At 35.5% G+C, this 17679-nt stretch overlaps 2 protein-coding genes across 6 annotated transcripts in view; one reads left to right on the forward strand and one right to left on the reverse strand.

The window, feature by feature from the left end:
• Nucleotides 1-17679, reverse strand: part of LOC145678340 (orexin receptor type 2) — an 844605-nt gene that overhangs the window by 100574 nt on the left and 726352 nt on the right. Inside the window, exon 4 of the mRNA XM_081748373.1 lies at nt 1530-1579. The gene's annotated coding sequence lies outside the window, so the exon portion shown is untranslated. The remainder of the gene's footprint in view (nt 1-1529; nt 1580-17679) is intronic.
• The window catches only part of LOC145678339 (uncharacterized), a 317750-nt gene that overhangs the window by 70626 nt on the left and 229445 nt on the right, over nt 1-17679 (forward strand). For 2 of the 5 annotated variants that reach the window (XR_014130360.1, XR_014130359.1), the window contains exon 5: nt 728-939. The exons of the other annotated variants lie outside the window; for them this stretch is intronic. The gene's annotated coding sequence lies outside the window, so the exon portion shown is untranslated. The remainder of the gene's footprint in view (nt 1-727; nt 940-17679) is intronic. 5 annotated transcript variants of the gene reach the window in all.

A 17679-nucleotide genomic window follows, 5' to 3' on the forward strand; every position in this document is an offset into this window, starting at 1 on the left:
ATTTTGATTAACTTCCGTGACTGTAACGAGTGTCTTAGTAACCCTTTTGTTCCAAATTTCCAGAAATACAGTGATTCATTGAGTGATGACGGAGCAACTAAAAAGTCAATGAAGTTGAAATACCAAAGTGATAGCAGTGGAGAAGCACTCGTTTAGTTATGGCTCAGTGATATAGCGTTCACCTCTGGTGTATAGAGTACCTGGTTTGATTACAGCTCGCGCCAAGTGGACTTTCTGGTGGATGAACACTGTGTGCGTAGATTTTTTCGGTGCTCTCCCGTTTCCTCCCACTTTATTCACTCCAACATTGCATTCAATTCTTATCATCACCATCTCCTTTAGCCTCTGCCGGCATATCCGTAGGACATAAAACTGAACGATTTCATTTCATTTTTGGTTAGTTTGAAGAATTTGGCATATGATTGAGACAGAGATGTAGCATCTAAATCAAGATTGAAAAGAAATTTAAGGCCACCGGTAGTGTGCATGAAGCCAAATATCAGAAAGACAAATTTCTGGAACGACAGAAGATAAGTCTGCCTAATTACGACTCATTCTTATGAAACCTACAAAAATCCAGTAAATAAAAAATAACTAAAAAGAATTGTCTTCTCTATTATAGTGTTTTGAGATCTTTCAATTATAATAAAACTTTGAGTGTTGTTACCATTATTTCTGCACCTTTGAATTGCCTTCCTTCACAATTTGCCCCCTTTTCGCTTTGCAGATAGAAAAGCTAACTGCAGGAAGCTGTATAAAAACACCTAGGGAGATTCAATTAACAGACAGCTGTCACAATGGATAAATCCATCTCAATACTGGTTGTCACATACAGGCGCTGACATACTGTGACAGCGATGCCAAGGGCCGTTCGAACTTTGTTCACTACTGCCTAGAAAGTTTGCCGCGGAGCGTTATGGACGGGATTCAGTTAAACGGGTAAGTTACTGATACATAAGGCTGATAAAAACGTGCAAGTGAATGCAAGGTACTTTCAGGAATCCATTATGATACTTATCTTTTCGATCAGCATCCCATAATTGTATGGTGCGGACACCAATCAAGTGAGATTTCAAGTGGTAGTGGTTTCAAGTCAGATCGCGAGAATATATGCACTTTTATCAGGAAATGGACGGGAATTAGGAATTAATGTCATTCCGTTTTAAGACGTTCCTGTGAAGAGCCCTGATGTTAGTCCAATGAATTTTCGCGGCTTTGAACTGTTAAAAAGAGATCTCCAACATCGGCGTTCGCGTATCATTTCTAGCCTCTAGAAAACTTGCAGAAAGGCTCAGAACCTAGTTTCCTTGTTCGTTCCTCGACAAAGTTCTCCAATGGAAACTTCAGTGTCAATCGATTGTCATCAGTGCTGGAAGGTATAACAGAAGACCAGCAGTGGTAGTGGCAAGGTTTCTCGTAAGGTGATGAGTACACTTCAAAATTGGTAAGATATAAACCAAATAACCTTCTGTATATTGCATTTATTGCACATATTATGTTATTTACTAGAATATGTTTAAATTACTTACTCAACATTAATGCTGCTTAAATGGAGCATTGAATACCATTTCTGCTAGTCCTGAAATGAAAAGCAAAATATCAGTTTATAATAATTTTAAAAAGTAAGTGTAAAAAATATATTTCCTAAAGTGTCATTTGAACGTACTAATGATCAAAATTTGAGCGAGACATCATAAAATTGTCCTTATATGAACACAACATTTTTGACTGGCGGAATATTTTATACTACCATTGTGTGTTTTTAATCTTCGACGATTATTCACGGAATCTAGTGGAGACGGTGATAATGAGAATGAACAAAACGGTGGAATGAAGGAAATGGGAGGAAACGGGAGAACTCTAAGAAAACCCTCGCACACGACATTTGTCCACAACAAAACTTATTTGTCGAAAATTGGGATCAAATCAGTGATCTTACACGGAACATGGCTTGAATTCTCGCATAGCAAGATGTATAGTCATTTCAATACTGTTTTTGTAATAAGTAAGTATAGAAGTACATACACTGACCAGCCAAAATATTATATCTAACTACTTAATATCTGGTATGTCCACCTTTTGTTCTAAGGATAACAACAATGCAGCTTGGCATGTAAACAATGAGACCTTGGTATTTGGCTGGAGACCTGGCGCATCACATATGCACACAAAGTCATTTAATTCTTGTCAACTCCGCGTTGAGCTCGGATCTGACGTTCAATGACATCCCAAAGGTGTTCAATTGTATTAAGGTCCGGTGAGTTTATGGGGCATTACAGCAATAAAAATTCATCATTGTGCTCTTAACATCACTGCAGCACAACTTAAGCATTAACACAAGGAGCATTGTCCTGTTGAAAGATGTCACTGCCAGCTGGGAATATTGCTGACATGAATGGGTGATCAACAATTACCTGCTGATGGCTAGAGCCATTATGGTACCTACCACACACACTACTGGGCCCATGCAGGCACGTAGCCAAGTGGGGGTCAGGACCCCTTCTTCGAAACCAGAAATGAAAAAAAAAATAATGGAGGATGAAACAAGAAAGAAGAATCAGTATTAAAAATAAAACGCTACAACTAGCTGTTGGTTACTCTTTCTTATGAGGAGATTGGTATTACTTGCAATACATGGTGGCGAATGAGCGGGATATCCTGGAAAAGTCAGGGAATTTGAAATTTCTAGAAAAAGTTACGTAATTCTCAGAATTTCTGCTACTAGTCTGGGAACTTTCATACTTTCGAAAGCATAGTGACGTTCTGTATCAGTGTGGACTTCTTTTTATCATAATTTTTCGTCATGTCTTTTCTGCAGTATCAAACATGTTATTTCAGAAATAGCTTTCTACTGTTCCTTTAACCTGTCATTTTGAACAGACAGTAGTTGACGGAATAATGAAAACAAAAAATGTTATGTGGAAAGAAAGTTTTGTTAATATTTGATTCAACAGAGAAAGGAATGCAAATATTGTAAAATATATTTTACAAGACATTATTAGATATGTAGGCCTACTTTTTTTTTTTTAAAAAAAAAAAATAATAATAGTGGATATGTACTTTTCATAATAGTTGAGGTTGAAATTGCTATCTTTGAATGAACAAAGGAAGGAACACAAATATTGTAAAATCTTTTTCACTACTTTTTTTTATTGTTTTACTCGGGTTTCTTCATAGTTTGTTATTAAAATACTTAATAACATACGTCATTTAATTGTCCTAACCCAATATATGATGCCAGTAAAATTGTTTAGATTGATCGACCTCCTGGTGTAATAACCACAGTATTTCATGTCATGCTTTTCCCTCATTACGAAATCCTGACTAAACGAACCAATATCTGTTGCCAGTAAAATAGTTTAGACTGATCGAGCCCCTGGTGTGATGGCCAATGTATTTCATGTCACGGACTCCCTCTGTACGAAGGGGGGCGCGGTGGCTCAGTGGTAGAGCGTTCACCTCTGGTGCTTGGGGTCCCGGGTTCGATCCCAGCCTCCGCCAAGTGAACTTTGTGGTGGACAAACACCGTGCTCGTGGGTTTTCTCGGGGTTCTCCCGTTTCCTCCCACTTTCTTCATTCCACCATTTCACTCATCTCTCATTATCACCGTCCCCTTTAGCCTAACCGGCATAACCGTGGGACGTAAAACTTAAAGATTTCATTTCATTTTTTCCCTCTGTACGAAATCCTGGCTACGTGCCCGGCCCATGGATGACTTGTGAAGATGCTTCAAACCATAATTTAGTCACCAGCGCTCTATCGTCATCCAACTGTGACGTCTCGAACGGCTTCTTCCCAGGAAGACGATGGATTCTGACGCGGTTATGGGTGTGATGAAGGCAGTATTTTGATTCACTGGACAAAGCAACGTTATGCTATTGATAGGCGGTTCAATGACGATAAGCATGTGTCCGTTCCAGCCATAATCGACGATACCATGCACGTAATATTAATAGATGTATGAGTGTCGGCTGTGTTTGTGTACTGTGTACGTAACAATGTAAAGTTAACAGTGTAATTCCTCAGACATACTCGTGTTCTGTCCACTGTTAAAGTTTGCTGTTAGTTCTGCACAGTTTGCGACCTATTCTGTTGTACCAATCTCAACCGTCTATGGCGTCCTGTATCTTTAATGAGGTTTAGTCGCCCAATACTTGTTTGGTGCTAGTTTCACCATTCTTTTCCCACTTTTGGAAGACACTAACCACGGCAGCTCGCAAACACCCGACAAGTGACACTGTTTACGAGATACTCGTTCCCACTTGTCTGACCATCACAATCTGGCCTGTTTCAAACTCTAATATACTACCGACATTTCCCATTCTACACATAAATGTCACATGACTTATCGAGTAAGATCTCTGTCATCACCTAGCATGTAGTTTTGACGTCCCCATAGCTTTTACGTCACTCCAACGACTGTGTCCAAAAAGTAGCTGGTGCTCATAATGTTTAGACTGATTTTCATAAATCAGAATGATTCAATGGGAAAAATATTTTTGATGATATTTAAAGAATTGAATACTATTATGTACTACTATTATTCCTAGTGTTAGTATAACTACTACTAATAGTAATATTTCGTGTAAAATCGACTACTTGCCAATAATTGTTTCATCAAAAGCAAATAATGATTAAAAATCTAATCTACAGGCTGGTCCAAAACTAGGTATACAGTACCGTACTCATCAGCTTATTGCATTTTATATCATTTCTTATTGTTATCCATCAGGTAGACTTAGTTTTTTAGTATTTGTTCTTAATTTATTTTTATTTATAACTTAAGTTCGGGACAGTCGAAGCAAATAAACCCATAAACTAGAATGGCATATTTGATCAATGCAGGGGTTCTGTATACGTACTTTTGAGCCACCCTGTATATCGGAAGTGACGTTGATTAATAAACAAATTAAGACAAATTTCAATTGGTTTACGTGCTGTTTTACTGTTTGATGTCGAATCTGGCGTTATAAATAAACTGAATATTTTAGGAAGAAGTATTCACGTAAGTGTTACTTTCATATGAATTTCTATGGTGTAAGAATATAATGGAAAGACAGACCATTTTTTAACTATTCATGGATAAAAAAATTATTTTCATTACTTATATCGAGAGCTTTCCGATCTATATCAACTTTCATTTCGGAACAAAATGGACCAGTGGTAGAGAGCTCAATTCAAGTGCTATCAATTTATGGTTCATTTTCAACTTTTAATGCCAGCTTTTAGTAGACAACATTATGCCTGTAAAGTAGAGACCTGCACGGGCCGAATTTTTCGGCCCGAGCCCAATCCAGCCCGAACGTATCTAGGCCCAGCCCAGCCCGGGCCCGATAAATTTTAAAATTTTTGGCCCGATCCCGGCCCGTTAATTTTTTAAAAAATTAGCTCGAGCCCGAGTCTTTCTCAAAATTTAGTACTAAATTTGACCTAACCCTCAGAAACATTTTCTAAACTCTGGTTCACAACCTGACGCTTGCCTCCCGAATGGTACCATTGCCTCCTAGAATTTTGCTTGTCATCGAGAGAACAAAAACTTCATTCCCTGTAACAAAAATCTAACCTAATTGATTTTTAGCATAAAGTGAAGATGGCAATATTGTTTAGCGACAGGCAAAACATTCCCACCCCTTCTTGTTATATTTTGAGTTCAGTGAAGGCCAAGGTCAGATCTCAATTTACCGCATAATGCCTGCAATCCTCTATAGTGAAAGTGGAGCCGCTAAGCAACACAAACTGTAAATAGCTATTGCATTCTTTGTAACATTTTTCACGGACACACTTCTTCAACGTTTGGCTTTATTCCAATTATCGTTGAACGAAAGTCAATAATTATTAAAGAATTGCAATTGATCGGCCCCAGCCCGGCCCGACCTCAAGAGAAATCAGTGTCGGCCAGCCCAAGCCCAGCCCGGCCCAAAGAAATAACAGTGTCGGCCCACCCAAGCCCGGCCCGGCCCAAAAAATAACAGAGAACTGAGCCCGGCCCGTGCAGGTCTCTACTGGAAAGTTTATATAATTCTTCCGTTTTCTGCTGTATTCTCATTCTTCCAGTTCTCCTGTAATCATTCATTTTGAATATTATTGGGGAGCACGGTAGCTAAGTAGAGCACTTACCTCTGGTGCGTAAGGTCCCTGGTTCGACCTCAGGTAACTAAGTTTGTAATGGACAACATCATGTCCATGGATTTTCTCGGAGTACTCCCGTTTCCTCCCACTTTCTCATACCACCAATTCTTCCATCATCATTCACTTGCTTTACTCATTGTCTCCCTTAACCTATAGGGAAAACATGGGATATTAAACTGAAATACTTCATTTTATTTTATTTCATTTCAATATTATTGGCCCGTCGCCTTTAGCATGGGGGAATAATTAGTGGAAATAAAGCTAAACATTTCATTTAATTTCTTTCGCAGTTCTTAATATTCACATTTAGGAGATAAACAACATTCTCAATCAAGGTTGATGTTACATATTCCCGACACCCTATTTTTGTACATTCCTCCTACATTAAATTTATGTTAGATTCTTTTGTGCGTAAGTGGTTTGCGTTACTGACTTTAAGGGAAGTAACCCGCGTTGATTTCCTGGTTAGATCTCATGGTTTTAGAATCTACGTTAAATTGGTAGTCCCTCTCTGATGTAACCCTAATTTTGAAAAGTATGAATACCCTAAACCAAAATTCTTATCGTTTGCGGAGTAAAGAACAAATAATAGGCAAAACATTCTTGCTTCGTCTGAACTCAGAATAATGTCTCAGAACTGAAGAAAAAATCATTTATAGCAGTCAGCACATTTCTCGACGAGAGTTTTAAGTAGGTAATTCTTCTGCAATGCGGTGATGACAGTAGTAGGAACTTGGACAAAAAACTGAATCTTGAAAGTTTATATAAAGAGTTCTTTTTGTTCCTATAGTACTAATGCGACAATTTATACTCTACATAAAAACAAGAAGAAAGTCTCAGTAAACATCACTTTGGATGAATTTCTGAGATCTTGGCTGCCGGAAGTAATGAAATCTTTGAGTTTTACGTCCCACGGTTATGCCGGTTAGGCTAAAGGAGACGGTGATTATGAGAAATGAATGAAATGGTGGAATGAAGAAAGTGGGAGGAAACGGGAGAACCCCGAGAAAACCCACGCACATGGTGTTTGTCCACCACAAAGTTCACTTGGCGAGAGCAGGGTTTGAACCCGGGACCCCATGCACCAGAGGTGAACGCTCTACCACTGAGCCACCGCGGCCTCCCGGCTGCCGGAAGTGTGCGAAAACGAACTGTTGCTAAATATCTCCAAAACTACTAGCCGTAGAGCTAAGACAGCATGTTTTTCTCTATCCAAAAATGCATGATTTTGAAGCGTTTATTGTCAGCGCAAGGTATTTCTATGTAGAATTGAAGGATTTCCAGATATTCCGTTAGCATAGATGGATTTTATTGGTGATGTAGGCAAGGGAGAATCAGCAACTACCAAATATTCGTTTACAGAACGTTGTATTTCAAATGGAATCAACAATGCGAAGAATTTTTTTCATCTAGTGCACGAATGCATAGCTACAGTAGTGAATGAGTATAGCGAATAGAATGAAAGTAAATGACATTTACAGTTCCAGTAAGGTACTGCTATTATGGCCTGTAGGGTAAATGAAATAAGTGACTAATGAAAGTAAATTATTGTAATTATGGAAGAATTGGTGAAATGAAAGAAAACAGGAGTACTAAAAATACTTACGGACTCGATGGTGTTTACCGAGCGAAGTAGCTCAAGTGGTAGAACGTTGGCTTTGCATTCGGGAGGTCGCGGGTTCGATTCCCGCTGCGGATCATCCTGATTGGGGTTTTCCAGGGTTTCCCTCAATCCTACCAGGCAAATGCCGGGATGGTACCTACTAAAACAGGCCCTGGCCGATACTTTCCCAAATCCTTTCCATTGTTGTTGTTATTGTTATTGTTATATATCCAGTATAAAGTGGCCTCAGAGCTGTATCTGGTAATTGTTTTATATATATATATATATATATATATATATATATATATATATATATATATGTGTGTGTGTGTGTGTGTAGAGAGAGAGAGAGAAAAAATTGGACTAATGAATAAAAAACGGCGAAATTACGGACGATTCAAATACCGTATTGACAGGGGTTAATTGTTTCACATACTCTGCAGTAATGTCAGTATTCTCAATCCAACATAAAGTTCTGTTTTTTCAAATAGCGCTACGACGGATTACTGTATATTTCAAATCTACATTTTAAAGGGAAACTTAAAGAATCACTTTTATTATTGAATAATACAAATTAACGACGGGTACATTATCACAAATATATCTTGAAACCTCTACAACAGCAATATCGCAAGTGAGACAGACGATGCAATTCGCATTAAAAATATCTTAATGTCGAATACTATGATCATGGTATGACATATTTCAAATTAATAGAGTCAAAGTTACAAGGGTTTGAAATTTGACTTCTTTCAAAAGGATTTATTTCGGGTTTCAATAGTTATAAAGATGATAATGGTGTTTACAACAATTTGATATCTCAAACCGTTTTGAAGATATGAAAAATAGGGTTAGAGATTGTTATACTAACGCACCTGTTTTTGAAATACATTTTATTCATATTGACATCTACAATATTTAAATACATTTATCTTCGAATAAAATAATCAAACAGATACCAATAGATAAGATTCACATGTGTTAAACTTGTGTAATATGACTGGATAAGGTTTCTTGATCTTTCGCAATATCTTCTTTTCATATTTTTAGTATGTCTTTTAAAGAAAGAAATAACATAATGCTGAATACTGAAAGATAACGGTCCGTATGATGCAAATTATGGTATTTTCACCAACGTGAGGGCCGCGATGGCTCAGTGATAGAACATTCACCTCTGATGCATGGGGTTTTGGTTCGATCCCAGCTCGCACCAAATGAGCTTTGTGGTCAACAAACACCGTGTATGTGGATTTTCTCAGGGTTCTCCCGTTTCCTACTACTTTCTTTATTCCATCATTTCATTCATTTCTCATCTTCATCGTCTTCTTTAGCCTAGCCGACCAAATCGTGGGGCGTGAAACTTAAAGATTTAATTTGTTTTTTCACCAACTCATGCTTACTGTTCCACAGTATATTATTAATGAACAGATGACTTTTTTCACTTTAGAGGCTTATCATATACATGTTGTGAACTCTTTCATTTTTGCCTTTTCTTGTCTCCAGACTGGAGATGATTACCTCTTAATTTGTACACCTCACCAATTCTACAACGATGTTAGGTCAGCTCCACTGAATTTTTTGATGCGATCGAGAGTCAAACTAGAATGATTTGAACCAATGATAAACATATATTTCACCATTTTCCATAAGGAAGCATTCGCTTTCCCCCAAGCAAGCAATAATTAAATAAGAATAGAAATGGAAGAGAATAAAACATAAAAGCAATGAGAGAACTGACAGAATCAGTTTTATGGGCGTGGAGCTAATAACCAGATTTTATACCTTTACACAGAGAATTATGATGCCAATAATTTCTCAACACAGATACTGCTATCATGAGGCAACTCTGATTTCAAAGTTTAATATTGCTCTGAAATGCCTTTTCGATATTTTTTATTTCTTTTTTTTCATATCTAGTTCAAGGGAAAAAAGAAATATGAGCTGCACCACTGGTAAATTTATTGCACATGAAGTTGTATAGATAGTGAACGTTGTTAGATGAAGATTAATGAATTACCTGATAAGGTTGTTAGAATGGAATATAAAAAACACAATAATATAATTCACTTAACTTTTACTGAGAAAACTACAGAGATAAAACTATTATAAAGTAAAATATTATCATGATGAGTAGTTACATAGTATAACGTCTTTCAGGAGTATCCGGAATTTCTTTTTTCTTATTTCTCCGTTCTCCTAATGTTTATCAATGACTAGTTATATGACTTAACAAATCCGAAATTCAACAATGTAAAAACAGACGACCACCATTGAATTGTATCCTACTTCATATTCTACTATGATACACAAAATAAATTCTTTCAAATGCTGCGTGAAAACGTATGTAGAATTGAATAAGAAAAAAATAATTGTGTGCTCTCACTCTCAACACACACACACACACACACACACACACACACACACACACACACACACACACACACACACACACACACACACACACACACAGATGTCTATCTATCTATCTATCTAGCACTTTTTCAAATATACCTTTTTACGTCGTGAACTGTATGCTTAGTAATTTGCCATTTTCGCCAGAAAGAAGTAATATCAATATTTATTATTATGAATTTTAGTGTTTTAGACAATGTGAAATAATGAGAACAATATTTGTATCAGATGTCACGATAACTATAATCTAATAATGAAAAACACAGTAGAGAAAAATCACGAGAACTGTCATTTTTTAAAAGAAAAGTTTTAAATATTACCTTCGCCATTCTACAGATTGTCTAAGCTGGAGCTGGTTATGAATATTTCTATTTGTTTTTAATTAAGTGCTTAATCCGTGATACTGTTAACAAATGGAGAATTCAATCTATCTACTCCACTAATGTATCTTAAGTTTATTATGTCAAAATACAAGAACTTCACTTCACACAAATGTTCATTTCCTTACGCATGTTGTGGTAAAATACTACTCAGATCCAGTTTGTTTCTCATTAAAAAAAAAAAAAAAAAACATTCTATTCGAACACTACTTTTCGTTTGCTATTTTAATGGAAACCAAAGGGGAATAGCAAAACGATTATTTTTGGGCTAGTACTATGGAGCGAACAGACGTGTCATAATTCATTATCAGAACTGAGACAAGACAGGTAGCAGATATAGAGTGCCATATTTTTGCTAGCGGTCGAGTTGCGAAAAGTAAGCTGGGAGTATTGTATTGTAAAAGTTCATATAGACACTTTATTTCTAGATGTTTTAGAGTGTCGAAATACACGTGGCCTCTTTGCGGTAATTTGTACGGCTGGTCTCCAGTAATCTGACAATTATTATGTATTCCGTAATGGATTGATTTTTTTGTTGAAAACGTAAGAGGCACCGCATTTGTCGCGTTTCCGAAGAAACATTCATCACTGAATTTGAACTATATGGAAGATTGAAAGAGAACTGTAATAAATTATCATCATAGATACATCACATTTTGCTATTCAATCTTTTATTTGCATCGCATTTCTGTGATTTTATGAAGCAAATTGCGATGCGTTACCACTTAGAAAATATAGTCCTGATCTAATATACCACTGTTCTATTTAATATAACATCAATAACACTGAAAATGGAATTTTAAGTTGAATATTCTAAAAATTTGTTTTCACCTTTTATTTCAGTTCTCTCGTTCAGTTATAACACTAATGAACCAAATCGCGACCTGCAGACCGGATCCAGCTCTCGAATAGATTTCATCCGTCTCGCGAGTAAAAAAAGCGTTGCTGACCATCACAATATACTTGAACGGATACTTGGCTTTTAACTGTGAAATTTTTTTTTCTTTAACCTTTTGGTTATCAAGCCATTCTGCTAGGTAAAGACGCTCGTAGATGTCCGACACGAAAACGGAATCAGATTTCACAGTTAATTTCAAATGTTTGGAGATCATGGTCTGATTAACGTAGATATATAAAAGAAGCACGATGTACAGAATCAGTGTATAAGGGAATCAAGTCAATTTTTGGGGGATCATTATGTACATATTTCATCTTTAAGATTTCTATCTGAAGTTCCTTTCAGAGCTTAAAAGATTCAAATCTTGATATTGAAAGTAACACAAATAATGTTAAAAACTGTTAGCATTTTCATCTACTTATGGCTACCTACAAATTTATGTCTTTCTTAGAACTCTGGTCATTTGACTTGATTCCCTTGTTCTCTGAACGCCTCATTTGTTCTTAAATTGCCATCCTTTTGCGTTTACTTTTATTTATCTATTTACTATAATTTTTTTTTGGACTCGAAGTATGATTCTTATCTTGTCCTGATCAGCAGTGCGTTAGAAATAGGCAATCAGTGAGTTGCAACTGCCTCCTTGAATATATCACAAATATGGAGCTACAAGAATATAAAAACTTGAAAAGAAAATCTAATTGGTAGGACATAAATTCCAATTGTAAATCTAATTTAAGGTGAAAGGGATGCACAATGAGGTAAATATAATTATAAATTTGTATTATGTTTTCAGCGCAAAGATAATCAGTATTAATTCTACCGTTTACGTGCTTAAAATACATGGGAAAGGAAAAGAAAAAAAGAAAGCGATACCATTAAAATCTATTTTTGCGGGCAATGATCCTTACAATACTAATATACAAATGATAGTCAGTAATTAAAGTAAAGATATTGAAGTGGGAGGAAACGACTACAGAGCAAGAAAATTGGTGGACACCTATTCATTGTAAAAAAGTTCATAGGATTTAGGATAGATCATACCTTTAGGCACAAGATATGAACGTTCCCAGTTTTCTTTGCACTGAATAAAAGTTTACTAAAAAAAAAAAAGTATGTGAGCCACGAATTCCCGTTTCAATAATTTCTTAATTTTTCGATAAACTTGTGTTGAGTGATCATATGGAAGGAAATAATTTCATTTCCCGCAACCCTTTGCAACACTACTAGTACTAAAACGCAGTTCACGTGTTCATATTCACTACACATTTGTAATTGGTAATCTTATTATTTATTTGCTGCACTAAACCCTTCATCTTGTAAAATACTGAATTGATTTTCTGAGTGTCATTAATGGATCGAATAATGGTTCACTTTACCTCTTTTTTTTAAAAAATGTGCTATTTTATTATTTGTTTTAGTAATGCTTATTACCGGCAAAGTGTGTAATATCTTCGAGCATGTTTATACGAATACAGTTTGAAAAAATAAGAATCCATAGCGCTTTTTTTTCTGTACTTAGTAAACTTATTCTTCGATCTCTTAAAAGTCAGTTGAACCTCTCTAGTTCCCAATTTCTCAGTTATAAATAAACTCACAAAGCTAGTTCACTGACTTTAAATACAGGGTGAGTCAAATTGATGTTAACGATATATTATTATTATTATTATTATTATTATTATTATTATTATTATTATTATTATTATTATTATTATTATTATTATTATTATTATTATTATTATTATTGCTTTTAATAACACGTATGCAAACAGAAATTACACATACTGGTTTATCAACTCAAAAAATTCATTTTTTTAAAACATATTATAAATGTTCAGTACGCGATCCACAAGCTACACGATACACATCTAATTTATAACAAAATTCCTGCCAAACTCTTTCTAGTATGTCAAGGTCAATATCACAGTTGCAGTGATGCGGTCATGCAATTCAACAACAGTTGTAGCAAGTGACAGCACAAATACCATAAGTTTCCCACAGAACTGTTGTTGAACTTGCACAATGGAATTCAGTCGCATGAAAACGAAGCACACAGAATACTCTGTGGCCTGTAGAATCCATATTCTCACTTCGACTAAACTGCCACCTAGTGGATGTCTACGTAACTACGCCTCTGCAATAGGAAGAGAAGAAAAAAAAACTTTTTGAGATTATATTCCAGAGAAAAAATACTTTGTATTGAAAAGAAAAGCTCATTACTTTTCGAATAATAAATTAACGAAATCGCAAACATCATTTTGACTCAAGATTTCATTTAGATAAAATAACCTATGATATGTTGGACTACGAACGAAGGGAAGAACAAGACAATACAAAGCAATATTAAATAAAAAGAAAACGTTACTTTCGCATTTGAATCAGTTTTCATTTTCTCTTTTGTTTTCTCCGTTACTCCTTTGTTTCTGCACACGGTACTGCCCTCGTTGACTTCTCAAGAGAAGTAGTAAAGAGATTGACTCATTGACGTGGTGCTTGTGTCGACCATTAGCATGAGAAGCACTTTCCGTACGTTTGTTGAAGTTCAAGAGGTACTTAGTGAATGCTGCTACTTCTGTCGTCCATAACGAGAGTTGAAGTTCTCGTTCCCAGAGGGCGGAAGAAGACTAGAGCAGGGCGAAAGAGATTTTGTGTGTCGAATGTTATGAGTGAGTGGTCAAATAAATTCCTATAGCATTCTTCAATTCCTACAGTGAGAGAGAAAAAAAGATTTTTCATATGATATGAATAATCCTCTTACAGTAGCAGTGGTGAAATCTCTAAAGCTTCACCATTAATTTACGTTTATTAGCCGTCATAAGAACATAATTTGCATTAATTAGTATCTGTTGTTAAGTTTCTCTTCTCTACTCGATGAGTTGAATGCTTTCGAGTTCTTTATGACTTTATTCGGATATTTCTTATTCTGTGACAATAAATGGGAAATATTTTCATAAGTTCGATAAAACTAGTTCAAAATTCTTTAAAGCAATATCAAACTTTTGTATTAATAAGAATACCTATCAATAACGGTTCCATTGGTAAACGTGTGCGACAGAAGCAAAGATAATTTGCCGAAATGCTCTTAATATAATCAGTTCTTCGATCAGTGTGTGTTTTATTAATAAATGGGGAATGTGCCCAAAGTTATAATTAAGTTAGATTTACTTATCATATATTCTTAATAGGTAAAGAAATTGCAAAAGTAAATAAATTGCTGTAAATTTCCAAGATTTCTCATACAAATTCACTTTTTATTGGGATCGTGAAAGAGTTGGGAATCAGTTGAACTAAGATGTAGTAAACTTCCACTCAGACAGACAGAAATGATAACGACGATGACAGAAATGATGATCTGATGTACTCGGGAATGATCGCAGAACTTTTTCCAAGGATAGCGGGGGGTAGGAGACAGATACAAAACGAAGTCGCGAATACACACGGACTGATGCACCTTCTTTTTTATGTAAAATAATTAGATTAATGCACATTACATAGCTTTAATTACTACAGGAAATATAATATTTATTGTAGTGGGTGAATAAACAAGTTTAATGTTTGGCATAGCCTGTTTAGAAGAACCGAATCCCTTTCGAAAATCCAGAGTGAGCAATTGCCTTCCACTTCGGGCGCCAATGGATGTACTGATAACACGTCACCCAACTAAAAACCACCTTAGTAACAAATCATGTGTGTGTAATAAAGAGTTTTATTTCAATTTATAAAGTAGGTAGAGTATTGAACGTGAAAAATCTAATTTTACGTGCATAGAACCTAATTACAAAGTTTTTCAAAAGTCTTCCTGCATCTCAATTGTAACTTTGTAATTATATATATATTCCACTGAAATAAAGTTTTCACTGCGCAGCAGCCTTTGAAATTTTACCTGACAGCACTGCGTGCTGAAAGTATCATATGATTGCGAACGACCACGTGGTTCCAAGATAGGTCGGTTTAGTGGAAGACTCTGTGCGTCTTTTGTCTGAAGTTGCATGCATGCATAGTTCAAATCGTGAGTCCTTGTACATTGGAAGCTCAGTGGGCCCCACCCTTTCCTAGCTGGTTGCTTTGAGTACCAAGAATGGCGGTACTTCAAATAAGACGGGATACTTTTCCATTTCACGCTTTCAGTCAGGAATTTTCTAAATCAGAAATTTAGAGATAGATAAATTGACCGATGAGGACAATTTATCATGACCCACAAGGGCTTTAAATCTGGAATTTAAAGGGACTTCTAGCGGCAGATATAATCCAAAACGAACTGCAGACTTCTGGATGGCCTTAAATCAAACCTATTTGCAATCATCGCTGAAGTTTCGGATGAACAAGGCAAGAAAACCATTCTGGGTTTCAGGATGAGATCAGAGGGATGCATCGATGTGAATGATGCCCATTAAGTTAGTTAGAGGTGTGGAGATAAATACGACAGACGCGCAATGTAGTCATTTACTGTAGTCTTGTTATAATTTATTATAATTTCGTTGTTTCTTAACCAAACTGAATGATATACATAACAATTTAAAGACAATTTATTACTCTTTTAAAAGGTATACTACGTTGTTCTCAATTATTTGGCGTTTATGTGTTATTTAAAAAATATAAGAAAACACATTATAAAATGCGCAAAATTTCAAATAAAATTATTTCTCACGTTATTATTTGCATTGATAAGTAATAATTATTGTCAATTGTTTTAAAAATATTATTTTCTACGTCGTTTGGTGTTTGTTGCATGAAGATTGGTCAATTAGTTTTCGAGATATAATCTTTTAAAGACAGCACTGTGCATTCGCGAAGGCGACCATCTTTGATAGCCGCCATATTGGATTTGGATGAACGAAAAAAATGGCAACCGTGTCAGAATTTTAAAGCATCACCGAAAGAAATGAAATCAAGTGTTAGTTCAATTTTAACAAGAAATACACACGGGATTATACAATATTCCTCACCATTGTCCGACGATTCGAGAACTTACCACATTGCTCTCATGTTCAGTGTATATTATGAAATTCCTTAAAATTGTTTAAAGCTGATAACGGTTATAAAAGACTTGATCTCAGAGGAACGGTGTAGTTTTATTATTCTAATATATATACTAACATAATTAACTACTAAAATAATTAAAAATTAAAATAATTAACTGTATTTAAATTAAAAACTAAAAAATATATATAGTTTTAATTTGGTAAAATAAGCATTGAGTTTAGTAACATAAATATCAATTGACTACATAAACATTTCAATAATAACAATTCTGATATATAAACAAAACATAAATAAATGAGTCTTCCAGTGCTAAATTTCCATATGAACCTATTTAGAAATTAAGACAGATGTCCATTTTCATTCCTAAAAAAAAAAAAAAAAAAAAATCGATATTCATCACCATGGTTTTACAACCATAGGTTTTCACAGTACTGTTTATACTATTTATTTTAAGTAAAAAAAATCATCCAGCTCTTGTGCTGATGGGAAGGATTTTAAAATGCTGACTGCATTTCCTCTCTGTATTGCTAGGTTTATTCGTTGTAGTAAATAGTGTTTGCTTCTTGGGTCGCCTGACTTCTTAATTAAAGTTGATCCTAATTCATTCAAAAATTCACTGGCTTCTTTGCTAGAAACCCTCATCGTTTCTGTAGCAAAGGCAACAAAAAGATGATCTTCTTTCAGTCTGGAGTACTTTGTATGTTTACGTTTGCGGCTGCTTCTGCTGCATTTCCTGCTTCCTCACAAGTTAGTGTTATGTATGAAGGAGCGAAAGTATCAACACATGTTACACCCCATACAAGACTCTGGTCCATTTTCCAAGGGATTAAAGTTACTTCGTCCGGTCGTTTACCATCATTTCGAAACAATCCTTGTGGCTCTATGATGCTAGGAACATCAATGCTGGCGAGTGCTTGTTTGATTATTTGGTTTAATTCCGTGTGACGTGTGATTCTACCACCACTTCTAATGCAGCTCAAAGCATGTATGCCTTTCTCGTCCACTCGATCTTGGCACGTACATGTGAATGGTGGCAAACATTTAGTCCCAAGCGTAATGATACACATATTTAGAAAATATTATCGTCTAAAAAAGTTCCGATTTTTTTGAAGGTGTAGCTTGTAACCAGGCGCCAGACTCTTTTTTCTGAAGTGTTTTTAGGCGAGTAACGTCAAATGTATTTTGTGAAATTACCTCTTTTCCAGCTATCTCGTTTAGTAGGATTTCATCCCATTTTCTTTGTGATTCCTTGGCTTTCGGAATGGCATTATTATAGA

Source organism: Thermobia domestica, chromosome 2 (genome assembly GCF_964235325.1).
Source record: "Thermobia domestica chromosome 2, izTheDome1.hap1.1, whole genome shotgun sequence".
Taxonomy (NCBI): Eukaryota; Metazoa; Arthropoda; class Insecta; order Zygentoma; family Lepismatidae; genus Thermobia; species Thermobia domestica.